Below are 12803 nucleotides of genomic sequence, written 5' to 3'. Positions count from 1 at the left end.
TTTATGAGGGATCAATTTACATCAAGAGATCAGTATTCTAGCATTGCTGTTCATTAGAATTCATTAGCAGCTAAAATCAATTTCCCATTCTGTGCCTTTTACTGCCCTGAAATCATCTGTCCAGCATAGCTTTCTAACAATTTTTGGTTCAATTTAATATTTAATATCTCACTGTTGCACTAATGAAAAAAAAAAATCAGTGTCTAACTGGTGGTGTATTGGTAAATGTTTCCCAACTGGCTTTCTTAAAAAAAAAAAATGGAGAGGGCAGGCTGATTTGTAGTATTTGGCAATTTCTATGGTATAAATACTGCCACCATGGCCAAGTTTAAGCTACTAACATGATATCACCAAATGTGGAGTGTAAAATTTATTTAATTGTAAATTCATATCATTTAACTTTTAGTAGCAGGTGTCATTTTTAGCAATTAGCTCACAGCATTCTTTAAAATCTAACCATCAGCAAGCTGGTTTGAGTAGGGTCCAGCATGCTCATGAAACGCAGCATGGTGGAGGAAGGGGACAAGCACTGTGTAACACCAGCCCTGGACAAAAGCTACGAGACTCTATCAAAGTGGCTGACTTCTCTTCTTGCTCTAGTGTCTAGAGTAGGTATTCTCATATCCAGCCTGTTCAAGGGATAGGATTCTATGATTTCAGCCTTCTACAACCACCTTAAAGAGTTTTATACTGTTCCCCTTTTCACGTTGCTCTGGTAGATTCCTTTCTAGTCAACCACAAATAAAATAAATTAATAATAATTTTCAATAACAAGAAGAGTCAATGCTTATGGAGCTTGTACCATGTCCCAGGAAGATCCTAATTCATTAAACTCTCACAACTAAATGAGCTTGATGCTATGACCATTTTCAATGATGAGCAGATGAATGTGGAGAGATGAAGGGAATTTCTGCAAGTCTTACACCCTGGCATCTGTGCATTTAGTCATGACATTCTAAATACATACACCACAACACTTCCACTATGAAGAATGAATTTTTAGGACTATTTGGAGTTATGCTTTCTGAAAGAATACTTGATAAAACAACAAGTGGGCAGCTGGGAGCAGATGAGCAAAAGATTTTTTCTTATGTTTCCAGGGTAAATCTTGTTTAATGCCTCACATTTTAAAAGGTTGGTGACCATGCTGCATGGTCCCTTCCTTTTTTTTTTTTTTTTTTTTTTAATCTAATATCTTTAGTAGTTCCTGACAAAAGAAAAAAAATTTTAATAATTTTTTAAAAAATACTCCCTTGCTATACAATGTGAAAGATGGCAGCACTCACTACCACGAACTTCCATAAACAAATTAGATATTCCCTTACCCCCCAATAAAATCTTATAAGAAACCACCAATTACTGTGAGAATTATCTTCATTTTAACCATCTGGTTCTTCTGAATAGAGAGAGTGTATGCACATGAGCCTGAGACATAAGACAGAGAACTGTTGTTATCTTGATATATTGCAACATGTGAAAATAATTGCTTTTAGTGTGGTTAATACTCATATCACACACAATACAACTTTAGGGCAAAATTCTTGTCTGTATTCCATAAAAATAATTTGACTCCAACATTCAATTTTCCTTATATGTACAAAACTGACTAGACCTTCTAGGACTGACTTAATTTTGCATAAAATTTTCCAAACTAACTCAATGCACTAGAAGAATAGGGTAGTAGATTACCATAATGAGCACAAACATGTGAGTTGAGTTTTTAAAAACAGATAAAGCTCCTGTACCCTAAGTGCTGGCTAATCTGTTAGGACTTGATGCTTCTTCCTCACCCTCCGTTGTTCTGCTCTGTGCCCAGGAGGCTCAGAGCTATGGTTTTCACCACCCAGGCCCATTCACACTCTGGCTTCAGGCTGGTTTGGACCAATGGGAGGAACTGATGGGAGCTCAGAATATGAAGAAAAGATGGAACAAAGGTTTTACACCTTTGCCAACATTCTGAGGTCATGAATCCTGTTTTGCACCTCCCTTACCTTCCCTCGCCCTCTCTCCCGGCCTTTTCAGACCTATAGTGCCACCTTCCCATTGGCCCTCATTGCATGACTACACTTCTATAAACAGGTCCTCCCTCCAACTGACTTTGGTTTAACACTTTACACATGTCATTTGTTCCTCGCTGAAATAGTCAATGAAATACCATATTTCAGAAAACTTAAGGGGAACCAGTGTTGTTGTGTAGCCAGTTAGGCTGCTGTTTACAATGCCAGCATCTCACATTAGAGAGCTGGTTCAAGTCTTGGCTGCCCTATTTCTGATCCAGCTTTCTGCTAATGTGCCTGGAAAAGCTGTGGATGAAGGTATAAGTGCTTGATCCCCTGCCACCTATGTGGGAGACCCAGATGGAATTCCTGGTTCCTGGCTTCAACCTGGCCTGTCTTCAGCTGTTGTGGCCATTTGGACAGTGATCCAGTGGATGAAGGTCTCTTTCTCTGTCTCTCTCCCTGTCTTTACTCTACCTTTTGAATAAATAAAATAAATCCTTTTAAAAATAGCTATTTTTTAAAAAAAAATTAGAGATGGGTATTTGACATGCTAGTTAAGATGTCCCTTGGGATGCCCATATCCCATATTGGAGTACTTGGATTTGAGTATCAGTTATAGTCTGAATTCCAGCTTCCTGCTAATGTGTACCTGGGAGACATTGGTGATGGCTGAAGTAGTTGGGGCGCTGGCGTGCATGTCAGAGACCTGCATTGAGTTCCTGACTCCTGGTTTCAGCCTGGGCCAGCAGCATCTATTGTAGGTACCCGATACCAACCAGGGAGGATGGAAGAGCTAGCACTTGCTTGCTCTCTCTCTCTGCTTTCTAATAAATAAAATATTTTTTTAAAAGTTAAATGTTTTATATTATTTATGATAATTTGTCATTTATATATATATATTTGTTTCCATGTATCCATACACATAGCATGTGTATTTATACCCTCTCAATATTTCTTTGATCAGAGAATAATTCCTGAAGTATTTGAGCAAAACTGACTTCTAGCAACTTTCCAGATGACTCACTTATTACATAAATCGAGGTATCCTAGAAATGCAAATTATACTTTGATGCTTAGCCTCTAACCATGATTAAATATTGAAAGCTGACAGTCCCAAAGAAAACAAGAACCATTCTTTTCCCTGTTGTAGGACTCTGATTTCATAGTTTTCCATTATCACTTCAAATTACTGTGTTGCCCTTTCTATAAATTCCTTTCTAGTCAATTTTTGATAATAATAGCAATAATAATACATATACCAAGATACATTTGTTGTCCATCTGAACTTCAAATTTATCTGTGTGACCTGCTTTTAAAATTTTTGTTTTATCTTTGCTAGGTTTGGCAACCTTGCACATGCATGAATGGCCTCCATATCAGACAGCAAAGATATAGAATAGAACATTTCCAATCTTGCAGACAATTCTAGTGAAAATCTCTGCTCTATACCATAATAAACTTATTTCCATTGCATGCTTACTGTTAATAGAAAGCAACAATCTAAAGAGCAACACATTGTGACAAAAACAGATATTTGTGTAGTTGAAGAACTAAAAATTTACATTTGCCTTATTTGTTTTCAGGTTGAAATAAATATGGACTAAGTGTTCTGGCCATTAGCTTTCTTTAATATCTTAGGAATTGTAGATCTTCACTTTGTTAATAATTAACCCTTTGAGATAGTCTTCCTTTTAATACTCCACAATGGCTTTCTTTAAAAAAAGGTATTGCAAAATGCAATTTCCAAACATAAATGTGTTTAACACATTTTTGTACAGTTTCAAAAATAATCATAAGGTTTGGCATTCTTTTGTGATAAATGGTTATTCTCATGGAATCATTCAGATTTCATCCCCGTAACATTATCTTGTTGCATCCAGAAATATCTTTTCTTATATTTTAAACTCCCCTTTTGATCAGCACCTGGTAAATATGTAGCTAGTACATTATTTAGAAACTAAAGCAATAGATTGTATTAAAGGGAGGTATTAAGAAAATTGACCCCTGTCTCTCTAATAAAAGTAGAAGAGACAGGATCCTTCCAACTCAATCAATGCCATTAATTGGTTATTGGAGTAAATGAATGATTCTCTCTACCTGTTCTCCAAGATTAGGAGTAACTAATCTGGTCAATTAACCTTCTGCATTGTGGATTTGAGGCAATTTGGAAAAATGCTATTTTTTATTTCCCTGGGCTATTCTTTTGTCCCATGTACTTTAAGAGGAGATTTTAACCAAGACATCCCAACAAATCTGAAAGGAAAAAATCTTGATTCCCCTAATGCTTGAGAAGTGAGAATCACAAGCAGGCAGTGGGCCTTTATTTCTGGAGGGAGACAGCTGGAGCTTTTTCTGAGGGACTGAGAGCATCTTGCTCTTTATTTGGCTTTTCTGATGAGGCCTTTAGTTGGGCATCAGTTTACCCATTGGTAAGTGGAGTTGAATAATATATATTTACCATTCCATAGTAAATGAATATTGAAGATCTTTGGCTAAAGAGGGCCATGAATATGCAAAAGCACTGTGAATACAAATCAAGAATTCATGACTTAGTAAAAGCTCAATATGTTGATAAATCTTGAATTTTTGCAAATGCTGAGATGTTTCACTTTTATTCAGAATATATAATGGTTGGGGATTGAGGTTTAGCCAGAGAGGCTTTATGCAAAGGACACATATGTAACTATGTACAGTAAAAAGCTGTACATCTGGCACATTGGGGGAAATTGGAGGCACCAATCAGTCAAAAGTTCTGACTAACAATTTCATTGCTTCTGGTAGTTCTCTTGTTTCTCATCTTGGCCTCCTATTGAAGCCCAGAAGGAGGTGGGGGAGGAAGGTTAGTGATTTTACTTGGACAAAGCCCCATTGTTTGCCCAAAACCCTCTGAAATAGCCTCACTGCTATGCATGGTTCAAAATAGGTAAGCAGAACACCATGTTTGCAAATAACGAGATTCACAGGTACAGCACAGTGATATCAGAGGAGAAAAGCATCCACCAGAGCCACTCCTGGTCTACTCTGCACCTTGCTATTTCGCCTAGACGAAAATAGATCCCACATGAGATCACATGATTGAAAACAGCCACATGGCTCTACTTGGACACCTGTGCTACTTGATTATCATAGGAGGTGGCCCTGCATATGAATTTGGGGGAGTTTTGGGGGGAATGTCTCTCCAGAATGATGAATTTTTCTATGTGATAAAATTTTATTGGTTTAAATTTGTTCACAACTTGCTATTAAAAGCCGTGTACTATATAAATTCATTTTTCTGGGTAATTTAAGGTTGTCACCTTTTTCCCAGTTAGAAGTACAGGATTAATTAAGTAGTGATGAATACACATCAGAGTTGACTCTGAGCTTCCTAGTAGCCATGGGAAAAAAAGACAACTCAAGAATTTCAATTGTTCTCATTATCAGACAAAGAAAATATCATTACCATTCCACTGGAGAGACAATTATCTTTTTTACTTCAGCCCTGGAAGTAAATTCCTTATGTGAAATTTGATTTGGAAGCCACCAAGAGACGTCCTATGCATAGCTACATCAATAACTTCACAGCAATTGCAGTAGGACGGTCCATGTGGCAGCACTTTCTTGGAACAAACCTTGATAACAGCATCGTGAATTCTGAAGGGCTGAGCTCATTTTATTTTAAGTGTGGAGCTGCTGGTGCCTGACTTAATCAAAGGACAGAACTTCAAGGAAAGTAAATACCCAGCTTAGTACTCAGACTAGCAGTTTCTTAAAGCCTTATGAAGCCAACTTCTGAGTAGTGCTGAGTTTTCATTGCTCCCCGGGGAAAAATAAGAGTGGGGGTGTGGAGAACAAGACATATATATTTCATAGCAAATTGATTAATTTTTTTCATTTGGACAGGATTATGCTTTATCCTCAGATTATGTTCTCCCAACTTTGGAAGGGATTTGAGGTCTTTTCTTTGATGTAATGATGGTAAAACAAGATTGTATTTTTGTTAGGTGTCTTTTTTTTTTTTTTTTAAACTGGACTTGGGCCCAAGTCTTCTTTTTCCCAAACTCACACACTTTTTTTTTTTTATTTGCCAGGTAGAGTTATAGACAGTGAGAGAGAGAGACAGAGAGAAAGGTCTTCCTTCTGTTGGTTCACTCCCCAGATGGCAGCTATGGCCGGCACTGCGCCAACCGAAGCCAGGAGCCAGGTGCGTCTTCCTGGTCTCTCATGCGGGTGCAGGCACCAAGCACTTGGGCCATCCTCCACTGCCCTTCCAGTCCACAGCAGAGAGCTGGACTGGAAGAGGAGCAACCGGGACTAGAACCCGGCGCTCAGATGGGATGCCGGCACCGCAGGCAGAGGATTAACCAAGTGAGCCACAGTGCCGGCCCCTGTTGCGTGTTTTTTTTTTTTCCAATAGGAACTTGACAAATATTTTGGTTTTTTAAGATTTTATTTTATTGATTTTATTTATTTTATTTAAGAGGCAGAGTTACAGACAGAGACACAGAGAGAAAGGTCTTCCATCTGCTGGTTTACTCCCCAAATGGTCACAATGGCTGGAGCTGAGCCAATTTGAATCCAGGAGTCTCCCAGGCAGGTGCAGGAATCCAACCTCTTGGGCCATCTTCCACTACTTTCTCAGGCCATAAGCAGAGAGCTGGACTAAAAGAGGAGTAGCAGGGATACCAGCTGGTACCCATATAGGATGCCTGTGCCTCAGGCAGAGGCTTAGTCTACTATGCCACAGTGCTGGCCCTTGAACTTGACAATTCTTTGTTGGCCTCCAAATCTAAGGATTAGCTATGGCTGGACCATGAAGTCCCAATGTCTGGCAATGACTGCAATGGACCATCTTCCCAAAATAGCATTTACCGTAACAGCAGATAGTTGGGGTCATACTTGCTGATGGGGCCTTGACATGAGCTTATACACTCTGTGATGGCACTAGAGAGCACAAAACCTCCCTGATATTCCCAGTGCATAAGAACATTGCCACCAGAATGGAGCCTCAGGGTTACATACAGGGAATAATTTTGGGTACGTGCAAGACTATAGGTATAATTGATTTAAACACATTGTTCCACTGTCTGGGTACACAGGTATTCAAAGCAGTGCTACTGGTTAATCTGTGTGATAGAGAACCCGTTCTTATGTTTTAAGGATCCTTCTGTTGTTAAGCAACCCAACTTGATGCTTGCCCACAGTGGAATTAGTTATAGAATGTATTTTCCTAGATAATCTAATGAGTTGGTCTGCCATCTGGAGATATTTAGTAGTGTCCAGCTGAATATAGAGGAATGATTGATGGAGGTGATTTACCCTTGATCAAGTTCACGCTGAGTCACTCTTACAGGACTTACAGATATCAGGACTATTTCTCATTTGAGGCCACTCTTCATTTCTGCTATTAAAGTAGGCATCAGAACTTTGAAGGACATTTGCCTTCCCATGTATAGTGGATCTGTTATTCCCCCTTGGATTTTAGTATATTTCATTCACATATTACCTACCCGCATATATTTTTTTCTCTACACAACAACTTCAAAAAAACATTTCCACATTTTAAAAAAGTGAACACTTTTTACCAAGCACCATCCTTGGTAATGAGGATACAATGACATTGCAAAAAAACCTCTTCTTTATAGTCAAGAACAATGCTTTATAAGCTTAACCACAATTCTCTCTCTCTCTCTCTCTCTCTCTCTCTCTCTCACACACACACACACACACATGCATGCAACCTTGTAAATAAAGTAGGTATTGTTTTCTTTTTTGACCATATGTGGAAACTGAGATACAGGTTAATAATGGCCCGAATTTCAGAAAACTGGAAAATAAAGTAGATTCCGGATCTTTCTGATTTCACACCAAACATTGTGTTGTTTGATAAGACATAGGGTCTTTTCAGAGTTCATGGTCTAGTGCATTTGGTGAGTTTTCGAGCCTGAGTACCTCTGACTATCCCTTCTATGTTTACAGAGTTCCCCACCAGTAAATCCATATTTCCCAAAGACAGAGACAGAAATTCACTTCCCAACCCTCCTTGCATATGACTTAAGCTCCTTCAATGGGTCGCATATGCATGACACTTTGGCTTGGAAGGAAATGGAATGAAGAGACGTGAGTCATGTGGATTCCATTCTGTTAAGGGCAGCAGCACAGCCATCCAGCCTTCGGAAGGAGAAGTTGAGATTCTATGGGTGGCATGTGGTGTCCAGGATCAGGAGCCAAGGTGCAGCAGTACATCTCCCCTGGTGTATTCTTGGACACACTGATCCTTGCCACTGACCCTGATTTTCTGACTTTCCCAGAATTTTTCTGAGTACTCTAATAACTTTTTAGCAAAGTTCTTCTTTTGCTTAACTAGCTAGAGTTAGTTCTGTTGTTGTTAACTGAAGATACTGATTTTATTTCTCCCTCACAGTGACTTCAGTAATAGAAATTTCATGAACTTCATTTGTTGGTGGACAAATGCTAAAATAATCGAATAGAATAAATTAACAGACCCTTTTTGGGACCTTTAGCATTTTTATCACTCTCTGCTGTTGCTTGAATGCCCCCTCAACTCATATTAACATTTACTTGCTATGGTGACAGTATCGAGACCAGACTGACAAGAGGTGATTAGGTCATGGGGAACCACTGTCATGAAAGAATTATGGCCATTTGCAGAGGATGAAGGAATCTAATTCCTTCCCCCAACCCCCACCCCACCCTGTGCTCTTGCGCCTTGTGATAATTTCTGCTGTGTAATGACTCAGCAAGAAAGCCCTCACTAACTATAGCCCCTCAATCTTGGGCGTTCCAGCTTCCAGAACTGTGAACCAGAACTGTTCTTTGTGAATTATCCATTTGATGGGTATTCTGTTATTGCTGAAGAAAACAAACATCCTCTATATTTTGAATATAGCTCAACCTAGCAGTATGTTCTTCCAAACAAAACATGCCATCCCGAACAGAAAACAAGTGGCAATATGGCTGGATGAGATAAGGAGTATAGGATGGTCATTCCCTTTGACATTAAGCTGCATATCTCTATTCCTGTGGTCTTGAATGACATAAACATAAATAAATAAAAGGGACCTAGAAGGCAGGTGAGGGATTAGTTTGAAATTTATTAAAGGAAGTCAGAGTAGTTCCCAGTGAGAAGGTGGGGATTCAGGGAACCCCCACTGTGGCTTTATGGGGGGTGGGGGAAGAGCTTTTGTAATAGACAGAAGGCCCTGGAGAGCCAAAGCCAGAAGGCAAGACTGGGCTGAGTGTATCCCATCACATCAAAGAGGCCAGTGTGCTAGGTACCCAGTACACAAGGTTGGGAGCGTAATAGGAAAACCGGTTGGAGAAGGGTCATGTAGGGCCTCACAGGCCATTATAGGGACTTTAGGTCCATCCTAAAGGGGTACCACAGTAAAGCAGGGGAACAATTAGTGAACCACTGCTCCAGTCCAGGGAAGAGATAAAGGTGCTTTGCCTGAACTGCCGGTAATGAGAGATTGTAAAATTAAGAGTGCATTTAGAAGATAAAACCAAAGGACTTTCCCACCAGAGTGTATGAAGTTTATTAAAGTAAAAGAATAAAAGGTAAATCCAAGGCTTTAGGTACAAGCAACTAGAAAGCTGGGCTTGCCAACAGCTTGGAAGAGCAAATTTTGGGAAGAAGAGGTCATTTGAGGACATGTTAAGTTTTCCATCCAAGTGGCAGTGTTGAATAGGCAGTAGACCTCACTACCTTGGCGATCTGGAAAAGGGCTAAGCTGCAGATAGAAAATGGAGTATTGTTGGGACGTGGATGCATCTGAGGAAGGAACATAAAAGCAGAAGAGGACCAAAGACGGAACCCTGGAAATGTGATTGAAGGTTTGGCAAGAAGAGAAAGAATCAGCAAAACACACTGAACATGAGCAGGAGGGAATTAGGAGAAAAGCAAAAGAGCACGCCATCATGAGTGTTTAAGTATCTAATTTTGAAAATTTCAAAAGGCATTACACATTTTCATTTTGTTTCTAATTAATCAAGAAGATTGTTTTATAGCTCTTGACAAAAAAGGAGGAAAAAGACAAGGGAAGAGAGGGAGAAAAAAGGGCCATGAGAAAACAAAGAGTAGAAGAGAGGAAAGAGAGACAAAAGAATACAGAGGAAGTTCATCTCTACATGACAATTTAAATACTTAATCTTGGCTGAAGTCAGGCACAAATGTTTTAAATCATGTAAAAAAATATTTAAACATCAGATTTAATCCTACCCTAAAAATCATCTGAACTATTTTTAAGTCATCTGTAACACTGGATTATGCCCTGCTTTCTTTCTCTCTGAGAAAGAAGGGAAAGAATTATCCTACAGGCAGTTACATATTCTATTTAATCATGACATAAACTTTGAGATAAACAAATCATTAGCTCTATTTTTTGGAAGAAAAAACTTGGGGTCTGAATAATAACCTAAACAGAGAAAATGTTAAGAGTAACTAACTGCCCCTTCACACAAGCAATTCAACAGGGATTGCACTTTGAAAAATTGCTCCATTACGTTTTCTGTAAAGGTGGGCTTACAGGATGGATCAGCCCAAAGTTGCTCCTGAGTTTTCCAAGACTCCTTAGTCTGTGATGTTTGTGTTTAAAACATCATCCTTCATCATGGATAGTGAATAAATAAATTAATTATTAATTAATCATTGCTCTTTAATAAATCATTCCTCAGTATTTATTACAGTGGTAATGGAATATTTTTATAATTATTTCTCCACATGTGAAGGTAGCATTTTAAACCTTTTAAAATGTCACCAAGAAGCTACTTCTAGGTTCTTCTGGGACAGTTATACTCACAGAGCTATGGTGCTTTTTCGACACAGATTTTTTTTCTTTTAGAACAAAACTTTATCAGAAATATTATACTTGGACAAGATTCTGAGAAAATCTGTGATCACCTCATATAAAGTATTATGGCCAGTATTTTGTACTCGGGTCATACAGTGATGTTGCACTGGGAAGAAAATGCAAGATCGGGAGTCATGTACACTTGGTTTTAGATCCTGGTTATATTATTTCCCAGTTGGAATGAATTTGCAAGATTCTGAATCACCTGTCCCCATTTTATGCCTTTCATTCACTTTTTGTTTCTATCTCTGACTGAATACACCCATCTGGGACATGCTCACCCAGAAGAAACCTTGTCACGTGGGTCTCCTCCACCTGCCCACCTCACTTCATCTGCCTGGCCAAATGCAGACTTCACACCTTCCCATTGCCCTTTGAAGAGTTCCCTCGCTTCCTGCTACCCTCATCCCTGCTGAGCTGTGTTCCCCAAATTGTTCTTAACTGTATCTGAAGCATTCTTCTAAGATTCAGCCTTCTCCCATGTGCTTTGGAATGATGACTGTATTCATGAAGTAAAACAAAACGTGGTCACTTTATATATTTTCACCTTTAAGTAAGACAAATAAATATCTTTAGCTTCACTCTCATGAACTAGCATCCTCTGAGGTTATAACAAAATTCTTTTATACTGTTTAATTTAAATGTATTCAGAGCTGTTTTTATTCTGCATTAAAAATCAAGGCTGGGAACAGACACATGAAAAAATGTTCAGGGTCACTACCTGTTAGGCAATTGCAAGTCAAAACCACAATGAGGTTCTACCTCACCCCAGTTAGAATGACTTTCATATAGAAATCAACAAACAACAAATGCTGGAGAGGATGTGCTGAAAAAGGTACCCTAATCCACTGTTGGTGGGAATGTAAACTGGAAAACCACTATGGAAGTCAGTTTAGAGATACCTCAGGAATCTGAATGTAGACCTATCATATGACCCAGCCATCTCACGCCTGGGAATTTACCCAAGGGAAATGAAATCAGCCTATGAAAGAGATATTTGTATTCCCATGTTTATTGCAGCTCAATTCACAATAGCTAACACATGGAATCATCCCAAATGCCCATCAACTGAAGACTAGATAGTTATTAGATATATACTCTGTGGAATACTACACAGTGGTAAAAAACAAATGAAATTTGGTCACCTGCAACAAAATGGAAGAATCTGGAAAGCATCATACTTAGTGAAATAAGTCAGTTCCAAAGGGACAAACACCATATGTTCTCCCTGATACTGAGCACCCAAAAGGAAATTTGTAGACGTGAAATTGACACTTTGAGGAGCCATGACTTGAACAGCCCTTGTCTTGACTATTGAGGAACTGTTTTGTTTTGTTTTCATAATGGAGAATGGGAATGGGAATAAGAGAGGGAGGAGGAGGTTGGTTGGGAGTGGGGGTGGGAAGGTGGGTATGGTGGAAACAATCACTATATCCCTACAATTGTACCTATGAAATTTGTACTCATTAAAGAAAAAAGAAATCAAGGCTGGGGTTGGCATTGCGGCCCAACAAGTTAAGCTGAAGCTTGGGATACCTGCATCGCATACCACAGTGCCAGTTCACATCCTGGCTACTCTGCTCCTGATTCAGCTTTCTGTGTAAGAAGGCAGTGATGTCAGCCCCAAATTCTTGTGTCCCTGCCACCCATATAGGAGCCCCATTGTAGTTCTGGGAACCCGGTTTCAGCCTGGCCAAGTCCCAGTGGTTTCAGGCTCTTGGGAAGAGAACAAGCAGATGGGAATTTTCTCTCTCTCCCCCTCTCTCCCTCTCTCTGTCACTTTGCCTTCAAAATAAATAAATCCCTTTTTAAAAAATCCAGGCCACTACTGGTGCTCAGTGAATACATTTGTAGAACAGATTATTTGTGTTGATTATGGTATGCCAATTGTCATACCATAAACCTTAATTAATTATATTTGCGATAACTACATGAAAGCTGAGATGTTGTT

Source organism: Oryctolagus cuniculus, chromosome 3 (genome assembly GCF_964237555.1).
Source record: "Oryctolagus cuniculus chromosome 3, mOryCun1.1, whole genome shotgun sequence".
Lineage (NCBI taxonomy): Eukaryota > Metazoa > Chordata > Mammalia > Lagomorpha > Leporidae > Oryctolagus > Oryctolagus cuniculus.
The sequence above is the reverse complement of the archived record's forward strand: the minus strand, read 5'-3'. Positions refer to the sequence as shown.